At 43.0% G+C, this 15,826-nt stretch overlaps 1 protein-coding gene across 3 annotated transcripts in view; it reads left to right on the forward strand.

Moving 5' to 3' along the window:
- The window catches only part of PCDH15 (protocadherin related 15), a 695,790-nt gene that overhangs the window by 182,752 nt on the left and 497,212 nt on the right, over positions 1-15,826 (forward strand). For all 3 annotated transcript variants that reach the window (XM_075109425.1, XM_075109424.1, XM_075109422.1), the window contains exon 3: positions 6,448-6,495. The gene's annotated coding sequence lies outside the window, so the exon portion shown is untranslated. The remainder of the gene's footprint in view (positions 1-6,447; positions 6,496-15,826) is intronic.

The following is a 15,826-nucleotide window of genomic DNA, read 5'->3' on the forward strand; positions in this document are numbered from 1 at the left end:
TTGAGGTGTGAGGCAGTGCAAAATGATACAAAGACAGATGAGGAATACGGAACAAGCACAGTTGTTTTGTTCATGTATTCTATAGATGGAATAAAATGCAATCCCTGTTGATCTCTAAGCAAACCTTTTTCTGAGGCACTGTGAAATTCTGAGTGACCTGCATTTGAGAAAAAATTCACTGAGACTTCTAAAGAACTCTTTTGGAGGTTTTATTTTATTTTAGGCAGTAAATTATTTAACTATACTTCGGATGCACTTGAGTTATATAGTGAGTTTGCAGAAAAAACAAAAATCAGAGCTGAGATTATAATTTGGGATTTTGATTGATGCTCCTGTGTTCAATCAGCCAGCTTCCACCAGCTGTGTGAAACCAGCAGAGACATGCATTAGAAGCAGAGGCAGACGTAAATATATATGAAATGTATACAGAAAGCAAGAAATAATGCTAAAGCAAGTCACTTACTTTGGATCAAGTTTACTTTCTACTGCCAAGAAAAATATGAATGAGTTGATTTTCCAGAAGAGGGTTGCAGTAAATCAAGTTTTCATTGCTCCAATTTGACAACAGAACTTACAATAAAAATACCAGAATAATACTCTTTACATGTTATTAGGAGTTGATGGAGACTTTTGGAAGAGGGTGGATTTTGGGATTGGTGGTTTTGGGTGGATTTTAGGAATACCACCTGTAAGTTTTGCTTACTAGGGAGTAAGCGTATTGATTTACAAACCTGGAACAGGTAAGTTTTATTAGTCATAGAGGATATGGTTGCATTTGTATTTTTTCTGATGAAAACTTTTATTTAACATACACTTAAGGCAAAATCAAACCCCATTTTTTCTACAGGAGAGGAGAAAAAAAAGTGTTTGCATGCTAAGCAGTTTTGCTCCCCTCACCCTAACGCTTCTTAGTGATTTTGGTTCATGAATTTCCCTTGTAAGCAGGCAAAAAAAAAAAAAAAAAAAAAGTACTGATTAGTCTCTGCAGAAGGCAAATTATGTGAATACTTAAAGAGCTGTTCAGTACTCTTTAATTTCTTGAGTTATGGAGTATATCTTAGATGCATAAAAATTAAGATCAGACACTGAGAGAAGTGTAGAGATGGAGTTTGTTAAGGTATCATATACGAAAAGGTACATACTGTAAGAATCATTATAGGTAGCATTTGCTTAATTAAAATAAAGGTGGTAATTTTCAAAGATGCCTGAGAGATTTCGGATTCTTGCTTCATGAAAAGTGTGAATTTGCATTCCTTAGCTTCAATAATATTGCTCTTCATGCTGATTTTTAACATAATTTTTTAAAGTAATTATATGAGTCACTTATTTTAGTGGAAAAGAGGCGAAGTGAAAGTAGAAGTTCAGAGAACAGGCTGGAGAAAAAAGTAAATGTCATGTATCAATAAGAAAAATAAGGCAGGACAAAAGAAATTATTGAAAACATTCTTTTTTATATGTTCCTAACAAAACCCTGCACACATCTCTGATCTTGCTGTACTGTTCCATGATAAATAGGCATGTGGGCTAAGGGCGGTGCAAAAGCAGCCGCGTGGAGCGTGTCTCGCGGCAGAGAAGGGCAGGGAGCTTGCAGCCCAGACCAAGGGCTGGGCAGAGGCGGTGGGACCTCAGAGGGAGCTGCAGGCAGAAATGATGCGGTAGGTGGGTGGTGTGAGGTCACTTGCCTTGGAGGAGGCTGACTGGTGAGCAGCAGGTGGCTCTGTGTGGTGGTAGTGCCTGTCAGGGGTAACACAGGAGCAGAGCTGGGGGAGGGCAGAAGTGAGGCCAGAGGCTTCTGCTGGTTGTAGCCTCTGAGTACACGAAGGGTGTCTGAGAGCCAGGCCAACAGAGACTGCAGCTTTTGTAGAGGTAAGAGGGGTTCAGGTAAAGGTGATGTGACCGGGACACTGCTTCAGATAGGCCCTTAGCCAACGCCTAACCAATAACCTGAAGCCCTACCTTTAAACCTAAACCTTACGCCTAGTGCTTACACCATTCCAACCCCAAATACTTACTTCTGAGCTGAAGGCTGTGGGGCAGCCTTTCCTGGGTGCTGAACTCCAGGGTCAGCAAATCTCACCTCTGGGTTCCTTCTTTCGCCTGTCTCCTGCCCTCTAGGCTTGGTCATGCTCTGGTACCTGACCAGTTGAGGTTCCTGCTCTTGGTTTCCTGATCTGCCCACATGACTCCTTGTTTGAAATCCTGACCTTTGCAAAAATGCAAAGCATTATTAATTTTGTGAATTTTAAGGCCGGTTCTGCTTCACTTCAGTTTGGTGTGCCTTGGCTTTATCCCTATTGGTGCTGCCTCTGCTTTGGTACCTGGTTTCCGTCCCCAAACCTGGTTGCAGGTTATTCTTAAAAACTGGCTACAACTATCAGCGTTTGGCTGTAGATGAAAGTTTGGAAAAATACTACCAGTCTTCAACAGGACATATCTAAGCAGTTGCTAAATCTGGCAATTAAAACCAAGTGGGCGCAGATGCACAAAGAGGCAGCGAGTCCTTCAACACTGACTAAAACATGACCAACTTCACTGGATCAAAGCACCAGCTCTTGGCCATGGTAAGCTCGTAATGTCAGTGTATCAGGATGTCAGCAGGTGTCTGCTGAAAAAGGTCAGGAGCACATTTCAGGAGAACTCAGAAATGAATCTTTGTATACTCAAATTCTAGCATTTGTACTTTCCCTACATATCCTTTACAGAAAATGAAAAATTCTAAGCATCTGGACAGAATGACATGCTGAACCTGTCCTTTGGGTTTTTGACATTGCTTGTGGGTGTCCTCAGAAACACAGACTTTTTCACCGTTCTTCCCAAAATTGGCCTTTTCTTCTCTTAGGTGAAATATTCTGTTGTATTAATGAGAAAGGAAGAGAAGGGTGTCCTCAGAAAACCAGGATCTCTGAAATAATACCAAAAATATTTTGGATTTAATGATAGTTGTTGTTTTTCAGGCAATCATCAACTGTAGAAACTAAGCTCGTCCTGAATTACAGCCTTGATAATTTACTTAGTCAACACAATATTTTGAAATTATTTTACCAATGTGCTGTTTGTGCTTCCTCTCTAATTTAAAAGGCGTATACATCTGCTGGTTATAAGGAGACAGGGCAACAGATTTTTGGAAGGGCCTTCACCAAGCCTTCCATTGCTGAAAGGAGAGCAAAGAAATAGAAGGCCAAATGTCCAGTTTTCAGTAGGTATAGGGATTTAATGGCTGCTTAGTAGATAACTGCGCCGTCACAGCTAACTGGTGGATCCCCCCAGTTCTTGCCTTTGAGGATGAATTTTGATATTACATGATTCTTGCAGATAAGGGCTAGGAGAGGGCACTGGATTATATAAAATCACTTTCTTTACCCCTACCATGTTAATGTGTTTTTCTTAACGTATCCCATCGCTTGGGATAGAAATCGTTAATACTTAGGAGCAGTAGCATGGTTTTGAAGTGAATCCCTCAATCATTCCTGTTTATTGCAGTTTGGGTCAATTTGGAGTGTGTTAGTGCATGTGAATGAGGTTCCTTTTAGAGGAAACTAAACCAGAAGTCCCATTGCAGCGGGCACAAAATGCATTGCTGAGCCTAAGAGGGCTGTGAGGGTCCAAATGAATGACTCATCCTTCAGGCGACTTTGAACCACATATATGGTGGGGACATAAAGTCCTAAGTAACCCCCCCAAATTATAGATTGTGTAGATGCAGTGCCTACACAGCATTCCCTGCTTTAATGTGCTTCTCCTGCACCAAATTGCAGGCTGATGTAATAGCCACAGTCCATTGCTGTGTTGTTCTCTTCTACTACTGTAGAAAACTCTGAGATCAAGTGTGTGTCTCTTTCTTTAATGTTAAAATGCAAACCAATCACAATCTAAACAGCCTGATTCTTTTTTTTTTTTTCTGTAAAATAATATACAGAACTATAAACTCTTGATGATTAGAGGAAGTGTTCTACAGTGTGTGAACAACACACAGCATGATGTATCTTCATTACAAAAATGCAAAATGATGATCATTTATTATAAAATCTTCTGACAATAGGCATTAATCTCTTAGCAAAGCAAGTAGTAAACCCTGTTTCTACTGCAATGCAATTCATTTTGTTCCTCTTCCTCTACTACATGCGTCGAATACTCTACATTCTCTGGACAAACTAAACTGCCGTCTTAATGTTGTGGATTTTTGTGGGTGAAATACATCATTATTTTGGTGGAATGTCCAATCAGTGGTAACCGCGGTGTTGGTAGAACGCTCCTGTATTCCACACAGACTAGTGCCTACGCCTGTTGGGCAGCTATCCGCCCATCCCGGTTTATACCAACTCTCTTTAAAGGCAAGAATAGGCATTCTTTCAGGAGTAAGGTTCAGTAATATGTTTGTATGCTGGAACCACTTTGGTTTTTTTCTTGAAAAATATGGCAGAATTGTTTGTCTTCAGAAATACAGACAACTGTTTGTTGTGATGAACTGTGAGTTGTTTTTTCTGTATTTTCCTCTGATTGTACTCTGGGTTTTTTTCTTTCTGTGTGTGCGTATATATATATACACACATATGTAGTAGAGAGAAATTATTTGGTCAAGCAGACCTGTTCTGGGGAAAAGTTATGCACTCCCACACACATATGGTGTCTTGTCAATGAAGCATACCAATTTTTACTTAAACAGTTATTTTGAAGGCTAATAAAATACCATGTTGGTTCCCCTTATGTGATATTTTGTTTGAAATCAGCATAACATCCATGTGTTTCCATAAACTTCCATCACCCTTAAAAGCTGTGAGTTATTTTATAAATCTGACTACTCAACCTACAGTGTATTTATTCCACTTCAGAACAAAACAACAGTTTCGGTTATCGCAAAGCAAGCCATGTGTACCTAAATATACCTGCTTTCTGCTTTCAGAGCATGGCAAGCTGGCTAACGCCAATATAACAAATCACTTCTGTCCTGTCAATTAACAAGCCAGAGGATAAGTTTGGTTGGTTTATTGGTCGAGTCATAGCTCTTTGCATATTCCAGGCAATTGGGTCTGATTACGTAGATAACTTAACAAACATTGAAGTAAAAGACAAAGCAGCAACCTGCAAAATGTCTTTGCTTCCTGTGAAATTGTCCAAAGATAATGCTGACATGCTCTCAGTAAAGATCTGGATTTTTCCAAAAGAGAGAGGCGAAATGAGCCCAGCAACCCTACGATTAATTTTTAAAGCCAACCAATAACAACTTATAACCTCCCCCCCCCATAGTAAAAGCTCCTGTTCAAATGCAGTTTCAAATTCTGTTTCATCCCCGAGATTTTTGCTGTATGGAGCAAGCAGAGCTTGACAGAACTGCAGAGCAGCTGTGCCTTGCTTATTGCAAGCCTTTTGTTTCTGGAACTGTTTGAAACAGGTTTGGTTAAGGTGTATTCTGCATACCTAGTCTGCAAATGAGGCCATAGACAACTTTTTAACTTCAGATTACATTTTCAGGCTGCAAATAACCTTGAAGTCTGGAAACATTCAGAGCTGCATTCTTGGTTTAGATTTAATTCTATAGAATATGGGTAACTTAGGGTCACTCTTTCTCGGTGACTCATTAAACTGTGCAGACGCTGTTCCTTCAGGTAGATACCACTGTGCTGGTAGCTGGTAAGCTTACACACTTCCAAGAGTTCGGCACAAGACGTTACCAGGGTGAGGCAAGAGGGGTACCTATGGAGGGGAAAACCGGGAGCGTAGCCAGTGACCGCCCAGCGTCCCCAGTGGGTTCCTCTGCCCTGTGCCCACCAGCAGGCACTCCTTGGTAAAGATCCTTGCACGTTTGCCCTTGGATCTGTGAGGAAGGTGACACCTCCCACCCTGACAGTCTGTACTGGGAAGTCCAAACACTTCTTGAATCCCTCAGCTTTTATGGGCATTCCAAGTTTCCCCACGGCACAGTCTCTCCTGGGTAGACACTGGCGAAACGGCCTCCAAAGCACTCCTACGCCCACCAGTTGTGTTCTCCGTCCCGGAGAGAGCTCGCATGCACAAACCCCACAGAGGGCTGTAAACCACCAGTCAGAGATTTTACAGTTAAATATTTTAGGTTGGGCAAGGGCAGAGAATATATTTGAGTCTAAACGAATTACAGGTAAGTGCCTTGTAGATATGTTTTAGGGTAGATATTTTATAAGAATAAAAGTTTTAATGAATTTTTCCTTGGTTTCTGAGTTGACAGCCTTCATGAAAATATGTAAACTACTTTAATGAAAACCTTGGGCATTGTTTTCTTCTCATTTTTCTTATTCAAAGCTGCCTTTCAAAGAAATAAAATAGGAGATATCAAAAGCTATGTATTCCGCTCTTCTCTGTTTTTTTGGAAAGCTAAAACTATTTTAAGAAGGGATAAATACGTGATATTAGTTGCTCTTCTTAATCGGTAATTAAAATATAAACAGTATTATGAATCTGTTTTCTGCCTTCCAGGTGATCAACGTATAATCTCAACAACTATGGCTGAAAAGTGCAATTAAGGTACCGTAATTTCCCTTTTAATATAGGCATGCTTTTAGTGAAAGTGATTTCCAAAATACTCTCGCCAGTAATCCACTTACTGACCTGCATTCCCTGAGGCTGAGTTCACCTCTGGGTGGGCTGGGTTTTTTATTCACCGCTTTGTCCACTGCGCTTCCTGAAAAGTAATTTTTTCCTTATATACCGTATCTTTTAATTTTGTGTTTTTAAATTTAGTAACAATGTTTTAAGATGTCTGTATAGACTTATATGCTGGAAATATTGCTTACATGATATACTTGTGACTGAAGGTCACGTCTTTGAAATACCACCTCAGAAAATGTTGTAGGGAAGTGATAGAAAATCTGTCCATAGGAGGCTTTTGGAATGATGGCTGCCGTACGCTCCATGGCACTAAGAATTTATTTGTTGATTTGAATCGCAAGATGGCAATCAGCTCAGCAACTCTGCTGTACCACAGGGAAAAGATGGTTGGTTTTGTTGGAAATATGCATATTATGACTGGAGTTATCTCTCTGCAAGTCACGTTTTCACTTGTAAATTTCTAGCTGGGACTTCAAACAAAGAGTAGCAAGATAGGAGAAGGTGGACATGTGTCAGCTTCCTTTTCCTTGGCAAGCTGCGCTGAACTCCGGTGGCAATGTAAACTTCAATGAAAAAAATCATTTTCTTTCCTATGAAAAATACAGATAAAGTATGAACAAGGTAGCACACCAGTGCTATCAGATTAAAAACTTAATGAACAGTATGAAACAGTTGTTCTAAAATGACATGAATTAATTCTTGCAAAAGTAGTTATGATGGGAGTATTTCCATTCCACTTCTAAATGCTCCATTATTGATTTAATATCGCTATTGAAGTAGTAAGCTGTAAAATCATCCTGGAATACTAAATGACCAGTGTCCTTTCTGTTGGGAGTTTTTGTTGTTGAGCCTGCGTGTTTCATTCGAGGATGAGTAAAGGATAGGAAAATTCTCATTTTTGTTAGGTACATCCTTTGTAGAAGCTGAATACATTACCTTTCTGATTTTACCTCTGGTCACCAGCAGTCTTCTAGCAAAACTCCTCATGTTTTCAGCAAAACTCCTCATATCCTTCAGTATGGGGATAATGCACTCTGGCTGGTGAATATGAACATACGTGCAAAAAACAAATCCTGAAAAGTACATGCCAATTATGTTAATTCAACGCTGTGTAGTATCTTAGGACAGATTTTGAACAAGAGCAATCAAGAACATAATCTTAAGTGAAAAGTGGAATGAAATGCAAAATTCTGATCAGAAGGTGATTTTGTCAGACTCACTTAATGTTTCTTTTTGCTGAGATAGTGAACATCTCAGACTACAGTAATGTGGTGGGCTTAAGCTATCTAGATTTACAGGAAGCATTCATTCCGTACAGTTCCCAAAGGAAATTATTATTTAAAGTGGAGATGGTGCAGATTAGTGCAGGAATTATAAGAAGCTGGCTTAGGCAGATAAGGAGTTGGGAAAAGAGGGGACTGTGGCAGGATGTTCTGAGAGGTGAGTTACCAGGTTGCAGGGGAGTTACTAGAAGTATTCATAAGGGACAGGTCTTGTGCACAGTTGTCCGCAGTACTTCCTTTAGTAACCTTGGCACAGGGTCTTTGGTACAGTTTTTTTAAACTCCTGTAATGCTGTGAAGGACAGATGTATTATACAGAAGAATTTTATTGACTTTGGGGCTTAGTATAGCAGAGACAGGATAAAATATAATAATAATAATAAGCACACTGCCATTCTGTTAAGGGCTAATAGCAGGGACGGTTGCTGTAAACAAGAGTTTCAGCGTATGGAAGTTCAGCTTTTTCTTGAAAAAATGTTTGGTTGTAGCACACAGCTGAAGCTTTCGTAATGACATAATTTTCATGAACACCTGCTTAGCAAAGAGTTGCTATTTACTCTACATGGTTTAGAACCTAGGTATTAAAATTCTATAAATTCTGATAAAATCTCAGATTTTAAATGTCAAGTTCTGAGCCTTATTCTGTAAAGTTCGAAGCGGCTGCAGGTGTGAACTCTAACCTTGCGTTAGGAGTAGGAAGTTGCCAGACTACCAGGAAGTAGGTTACAGTAGCAGCTGAGGAACTGATCTTCATATAACCAGCCCATCTGCCTCCTCCCCTCCAAAAATCCCCAAACAACCCAAAAAGCTGGAAACAAGCCAGTGCAGATCTCAGGCACCAAATGAGCAGTCATGTTACTTAGAGGTAAGACACTGTGTCTAGGATGGGGGGGTAGCTGTAGCAGAAGCTTAGCCACAGGCACAAAACTGGAGGCAGAGCAATAACCATAATGAAGCAAAGGGGGTGCCAGGAGGTAGCTGGTGGATAAAACTGTACAGGTTTGGCTATGGGAGGAAGGAGAGCAGCAGAGCACTTACTGAGGGTCAGAGCAACCTGATGCAAAGGCAAACTAACTCAATCAGTGCACATCCGTTACAGAGCCAGTACATGGTGGGGGGGGTCCAGCTTACTAAAGTGTGCGCCAAAATATCTTGAGGATCTGCCTTACGTGGCACTGGCAGATGTGTGCTGACCAGGCGGAGAGCTCAGTGTCCTCAGGGTCAGCTTCTCAGAGGAATTTGGGAACACTGAAATGTTCACTGACATGCTACCTTCAGGGTCATCTCTCAACAGCCCTTCCTCTAGCTGAAGAACACTAAAACTACTGAGAAAGAGGAAGAAGAAGGGGCATTTTAGCACAGTCCCACCTCCAGAGTAGCAGCCCCAGAGTCATGCCAAAATGACGTCATGGTGGAAAAAAGGAGCAAATGAACCCAAAAATGGGCCCTCCCCAGTGAAATATGGGTATGTTATACTCTATGGCTAACCCTCTGAGGATTAGTGATTAAAGCCAAAAGGATGAGAAAGCGGTACTTCATTACTAAACACTTAAGAATCTGCACTTCCATCAGATAAAAGGAATGCTCTACAGATCAACAACAAATTGGTCAAAAGATGTGAAACAGAAGGTAGAACTAACTGATCAGTTTTCTGAGTGAGAGGATGACAGCAGTAGGGTCTCAAAAGAATCTCTGCTTAAACCTGTGATACTCAACTGATAAATGAACTGGAAAAGATGACAGAGTGTGCTGATGATGCTTTTGTTAGGAGCACTGAAGGTGAGTGCTGAGTGTGGAAAAACTGCAGAAGGATTGTGTAAAACACAGTGCCTGGGCAAGGCAACGGCAGGTGCAATTGGCTGGAGGTGGATACAAAGTGAAGATGGCAAACACCCCACACGTGAGGTGATGAATGCTGAGCTGACCACTGCTGCTCACTGACCAAACGCTAGAGCTGTAAAATATGAAAGATGCTTCTCTGAGGATGCTAGCTTTAGTTTTGAGAATGTTAACTTTTGGCTCAGTAGTGGTTATAAAAGCAAGCAGTATAACAGGAGAGGTACCAAAAATATCCTGAAAATGTCACATTGCTACGGGTAAGCCTATGGTTCTCTTGCATCTTAAGTAGTGTACAGTTCTGTTTCTCTGTCTGAAAAAGGTATAGCAGGAGCTAGGAAAGTTTGGAGGATGGAAAGCATGACACAGATTCCTTCCAAGGAACAATTAAGTAGTGTTGCATTCCTTGGCGTGGGAGAGAGATGGAGGTCTGGACAACTGCCCGGGTCATACTGAGAGCGAGCAGGGGCCCGCTGGTCCTTCTCGTTTCCAGGGTCAGAGGCGGGGGGTGAAATTAGAGGGTGGTGAGAACGCAGCACATACAAGGGAGGGGCCTCCCTAGCAGGTGGTGGTTATTGTGGAGTCCAGCTCACGGCAGGAGGTGAGTGCTCAACAGGACAGAGTCATGGAAGGAAAGCTTAACAGGGCCTGAGAAATACAGAAAGACTTCACTTTTTGTTGAGGAAGTGAGTGTGAGTGCTTGAGGGTCAGGTGGGAATTTTGGGAAATTCTCATATGGGATGGATAGCCCTGTTCTTCCTTAGGGGCTGCTACTGTCAGGGAGGGACTGCTGGGCTTGGTGGTCCCTCTCGTGAAGGGGCTCTTCCCAGGTTGTTATGGAGCTTAAAATGAGAGGATCCACTGTTGATGAAACCACTGTTGATGGAGCTACTAACAAAGCCCCAAACTGCTGAGAGGGATTTCAGGCTGTGCCTAGCAAGTAGGAACAGAAAACTGTTTGCCCAGTTATACAAGGCTCGTTTAAACTGTCATATGTGTTTTGGTTACTTGTCATCCAAAGATCTATTTAAACTTGAAGAGCTGTAGAGGAGGATGAGTAATTGCATGGTGTGCCTCCATACCTCCCTGTTACAGGACTGATTGGGATTTACTTGCTTTTGCAGCAAAATAGAGAGGTGCTTACTTTTTAAAAATACATTGAGGGTTCAAATATGAGTGAGGGAACACAACGTAATAATATGGACCGTAAATCAAGTGGACTTAAGTGTCTCTTGAGTATGTTTAGACTAGAGATTAGGAAAAGTCACATTAACCAGAGAGATAAGTGATATTCTAGAAGTGCTTTGCAAACACAGCTGGGACACAAACTCACTGTTTTTTCAAGATGAAGTTATGGGAGGGATGAGATGAGTGGAAGCACACCTGCAGTTCCCAGTAGCAGCTTGCAGTACCGGGAGCTGGGCTACCAATTTGTGGGTGTCCCCAAGCTTTGAAGGAAACAGACTTGAACTATCCGTCAGTTGTATTTACTGTTGTACAGTGATACTGTATTTGACTATTCCTCCGCCTTGGGACTTCACAAGTTGCCTCAGGAATCCAGGAGGACCTTTCTGCCTCGAGGCTTACTTGATCTCTGGGATGTTTTCCTTCCTCCAGCACAGTTGGACTGGTCTTGTAGGGTCTTACAGATGTTTTCATGTAACATATTCAGCCACCTTCAGTGCTACAATGTCAGTCGTACCCTCCCCTTCCCTCCCCAACTTTTCCTGTCATATACTATAATTTTTGAGACTCCAGCTCATCTCAGCTTATCAGCCATCCTGGTCAACCGTGGAGGTCCCAGATGACTGGAAACAAGCGAATGTGACACCCCTCTACAAGAAGGGTCGGAAGGAGGACCTGGGGAACTACAGGCCTGTCAGCCTGACCTCGGGGCTGGGAAAGGTCATGGAGCAGATCATCTTGAATGCCATTATGCAGCACATGCGGGACAACCAGGCGATCGGGCTCAGCCAGCATGGGTTTATGAAAGGGAGGTCCTGCCTCACTAACCTGGTTTCCTTCTACGATAAGGTGACCTGCTTAGTGGATGAGGGGAAGGCTGTGGACGTTGTCTACTTGGACTTCAGTAAGGCCTTTGACACTGTCTCCCTCAGCATTCTCCTGGAGAAGCTCACAGCTGGACAAGTGCACTGTATGCTGGGTTAAAAACTGGCTGGACGGCTGAGCCCAGAGGGTGGTGGTGAATGGAGTCACATCCAGTTGGGGCCAGTCCTGTTCAATATCTTCATTGATGATCTGGATGAGGGGATCGAGTGCGCCCTCAGTAAGTTTGCAGATGACACCAAGCTGGGTGGGAGTGTTGATCTCCTGGAGGGCAGGAAGGCTCTGCAGAGGGACCTGGACAGGCTGGGTTGTTGGGCTGGAGCTAACTGTATGAAGTTTAACAAGGCCAAGTGCCGGGTCCTGCCCTTGGGTCACACCAACCCCAGGCAGCGCCCCAGGCCTGGGGCAGAGGGGCTGGGAAGTGCCCGGCGGAGAAGGCCCTGGGGGTGCTGGCTGACAGCCGGCTGGGCATGAGCCAGCAGTGCCCGGGTGGCCAAGGAGGCCACCAGCCCCCGGGCTTGTGTCAGCACTGGTGTGGCCAGCAGGAGCCGGGCAGGGATGGGGCCCCTGTGCTCGGCCCTGGGGAGGCCCCACCTCGAATGCTGGGCTCAGGTTTGGGCCCCTTGGGACAAGAAGGGCCTTGAGGGGCTGGAGCGTGTCCAGAGAAGGGCAGCGGGGCTGGGGCAGGGTCTGGAGCACAAGTGTGCTGGGGGGCGGCTGAGGGGGCTGGGGGGGTTTAGCCTGGAGAAGAGGAGGCTGAGGGGAGCCCTTCTCGCTCTCTGCAGCTGCCTGAGAGGGGCTGGAGTGAGGGGGGGGTTGGTCTCTGCTCCCTAGTAACAAGCGATAGGACGAGAGGAAATGGCCTCAAGCTGTACCAGGGGAGGTTTAGGTTGGATATTAGGAAAACTTCTTCACTGAAAGGGCTGTCAGGCATTGGCACAGGCTGCCCAGGGAGGTGGTTGAATCTCCATCCCTGGAGGTATTTAAAAGAAGGGTAGACGTGGTGCTTGTGGATATGGTTTAGTGGTGGCCTGGGCAGTGACAGGTTAGCAGTTGGACTCGATGATCTTAAGGGTCTTTTCCAACCTTAATGATTCTATGATTCTATCTCCTGAAGATTGTAATTTGATCAGGATGTGTGTTTCAGGAGAATGTTACTTTGTGACATGCAGTAAATGGAGAGGGCAAACTGTGACATCCTGCAGGACACTTTGCTCTTAACACTTACTGTATGATTGCTTGCAGTTGGTTGGGATCGGTAACCCAGGTGGTCCTTTCAAGGCCTATGTTCTGGTGCACGCACTGAATTCATTCGCCGGATTCAAAGCTTACGCGCTTAGCATTTATCTGAAAGTAGCTGAAGAGCTGTCTTCTCTCAGAGGATAAATCTCTTGCATCTGCACTTCCACTCCTGCCGACTCAGGAGGCGCACACCTGGCTTTGGAGCGCACGGGCATACGTGAGATGGCAATGCAGAAGCTGGACTGTAATGCCAACAGTAAACCCAGGGCTACCTTAACAAGGACAACAGAAACAATACATACGGTTCTGTGCATAATGCATCAGCTCTGTGTAGGTTACAGCGGCTCTTCAGGACAACTGTTAAAACAGAAATTAAAAACGTGGAAGGTAAGAGCTGCTTGGAACATACCTGCACTTGCTGTCATCTCCTATGGCAAACCATAATAATAGGAAAAATACAGTTTACTAATACTAATGTTATAGTGAGGATATTCATCATTGGACAACAAGCCTTCAGGCTTCTACTTGTAGAAACCCATGCTGCCATATTTTTACTGATACAGTTTGCAGTGGAAGCTAGAGATAAATTACTATTGCTTATCCACACTCCTTCGTGTTGCTCTGTGGATATACCTAGATGGGTGAATCCTTCTAATAGAAAGGTGGATTGTGACACTTGGATGCAACAGGCTACATTTATGTTCATGACATAATGTTATATATGTTAGGATCTGAAATATTTGGAGCCATGTACAGCATAGATGCTAGATGTTTCAAAGTGATTCTGCCATTTTAAAGCATCTTAATTATATAAGTAATCTTGTGGAGATCACTTGCTCTAGTAAAAGAGTTAGATGAAAGAATTAAAAGGGCAGACTAAAAGAAGGTTATGAATATGAGGCCCTAGTCATCTGAACTAACAGGTTTTCATAGACTTCAGTTTAATAACAGATTTAGAGCAGTGGAAAATATTTCCCTATCCTGAGGTCTGTCATTGCAAGTACAGTGTTAACATTTTTGTCAGGACTGAAAAAGTCATGAGGACTTGAAACTTTTCTAACAGTGAAGGGAAGCTCTAATATTATGGGTTGATTCTGGGGAATTTATAAATAAACAGGAAACTGTACACATATAATAAGATGAAAAATTTTGTCACTGTTAGCTTACATTTACTGGGACCCCAAAGGACAGCTGTTCTGGGAGAACAGATACCCATTAGAACATGGCTGAAGGGGAAGATTTTGAAATATAGCCAGAACCTACAGATGGAAACTTTAAATAAATAAACAAAAATCAACTTATAAGTAGCCAATATAAATAATGCTGGGAATGCATAATATGTTCTCGATTGTTCAAACCAGCAAACAAACATGCTTCTGCATTCTGAATGATGTGCCACCGATGGAGCAGCTTTGCAAGGAGGTTAGCTGAAAGGGAATCAGAGCCAGCCAGCCTCCTGGGCATTCGCAAAAGTAACGTCAGGACTCTGGTAAAGAGCAAAGACTTTCATTTGCAGAATTTGTTTTTTGAACACTGCTTTTCTCCTCTCTGGTACTATAACAAGAATTAATTTGGGGTCGTTCTATCTGAGATGAATCCTTTGAAGAGAAATAAAGAGAAAGGAGAGGAAGGGGATATAGAAGGACATTGCGTGTATAAATTGATAAAAGATGAGTAAAAACAGTCATCCCAGAAACAGCCTCAGCTACAGAATAGCACAGAATTTAGGCTTTTTACAGAATCCTCCTGAAGATATGTGTTTTCTGTTCTGTTATCAGTGTAGTGCTCAGGTTGCTGGGCATGTACAGCACTAGCCTGGCAGTCCATTATTTCCAGCCAGTGCCCCTGTTTCTTAAGAAAAAAGTTCCACTGGCAGAGTAACATGAACAAAGACAGAGTCTCCTTTTGAGAGTGGCCCCTACGATGTACCGCTGAGTCACAGGTAACATCAGCGGCAGCAAAGAACAGGGCGAGTGCTTTGCTAAGAGAAGTCGCACGTCAAAATAGCTTTGGGGATTGGTCATTTTAAGAAACCAACAGCAGAAGTCAGGAGGCTGTTAAAGTCAAACAACAACCAATACCATTTTCTCTTAGAAAGAAAATACACACTAGCAGCTAGAGTTGTTTTAATTGTGCTGACTGTGAAATAGAAAACCAGGAACTGGTTAGGAGAAGCTTAGCGTGTCAAAATTGCCTGCTGTCCTGCTACATGGAGAGAAAGAATTTAGCATTGGGTGCCGAGGAGCAGAAGCCTTGTGTGAGGAGAGACATAATTGTGGTTTTCCCAGCAAATACAATTACCCTCCTTTTGAACATGAATGCAACTACCCAGTCTTTGTGTAGGATTTTCCTAGAGAAGAAAGAGGTGTCTTTCAAATTTTCATAGTGAAATTATAAAATATTCCATAGCAGAAAAATGGTCTCACTATCTCTAGTCATGTTACCTTCAGAGCTGTTTAATATTAGACCAGGGCATGCGTGTTGACGCCATGAGCTGTAGAGGTAGTTCTGTAGCCCTTTCCACATGAAATCCTCAAAGCATTCCTGCACTAGCAACATTTCCCATTAGCAAAACCTGGCATCCCCAAACTTCATCAGCTGAACCCCTAACCCAGGAACGAGCACCTTGTTGGTTCAGCAACAAATGTAATCTGCTCTCCTGATGTGGACTGACTTCCTGAACCCTAGTTCTTGTCTTTCAGCTGCCATGCGCTGAAGCAGTAGTCTTACAGCAGCCTAGGTGGCCTTTGCGGTCCCAGTGACCGTGGGGCATATCCTGCCCCTCTCTGATTACTTACTTGTAGCCTGACCAAGTTCTTC

The sequence above is a fragment of the Phalacrocorax aristotelis genome, chromosome 14 (genome assembly GCF_949628215.1).
Source record: "Phalacrocorax aristotelis chromosome 14, bGulAri2.1, whole genome shotgun sequence".
Taxonomy (NCBI): domain Eukaryota; kingdom Metazoa; phylum Chordata; class Aves; order Suliformes; family Phalacrocoracidae; genus Phalacrocorax; species Phalacrocorax aristotelis.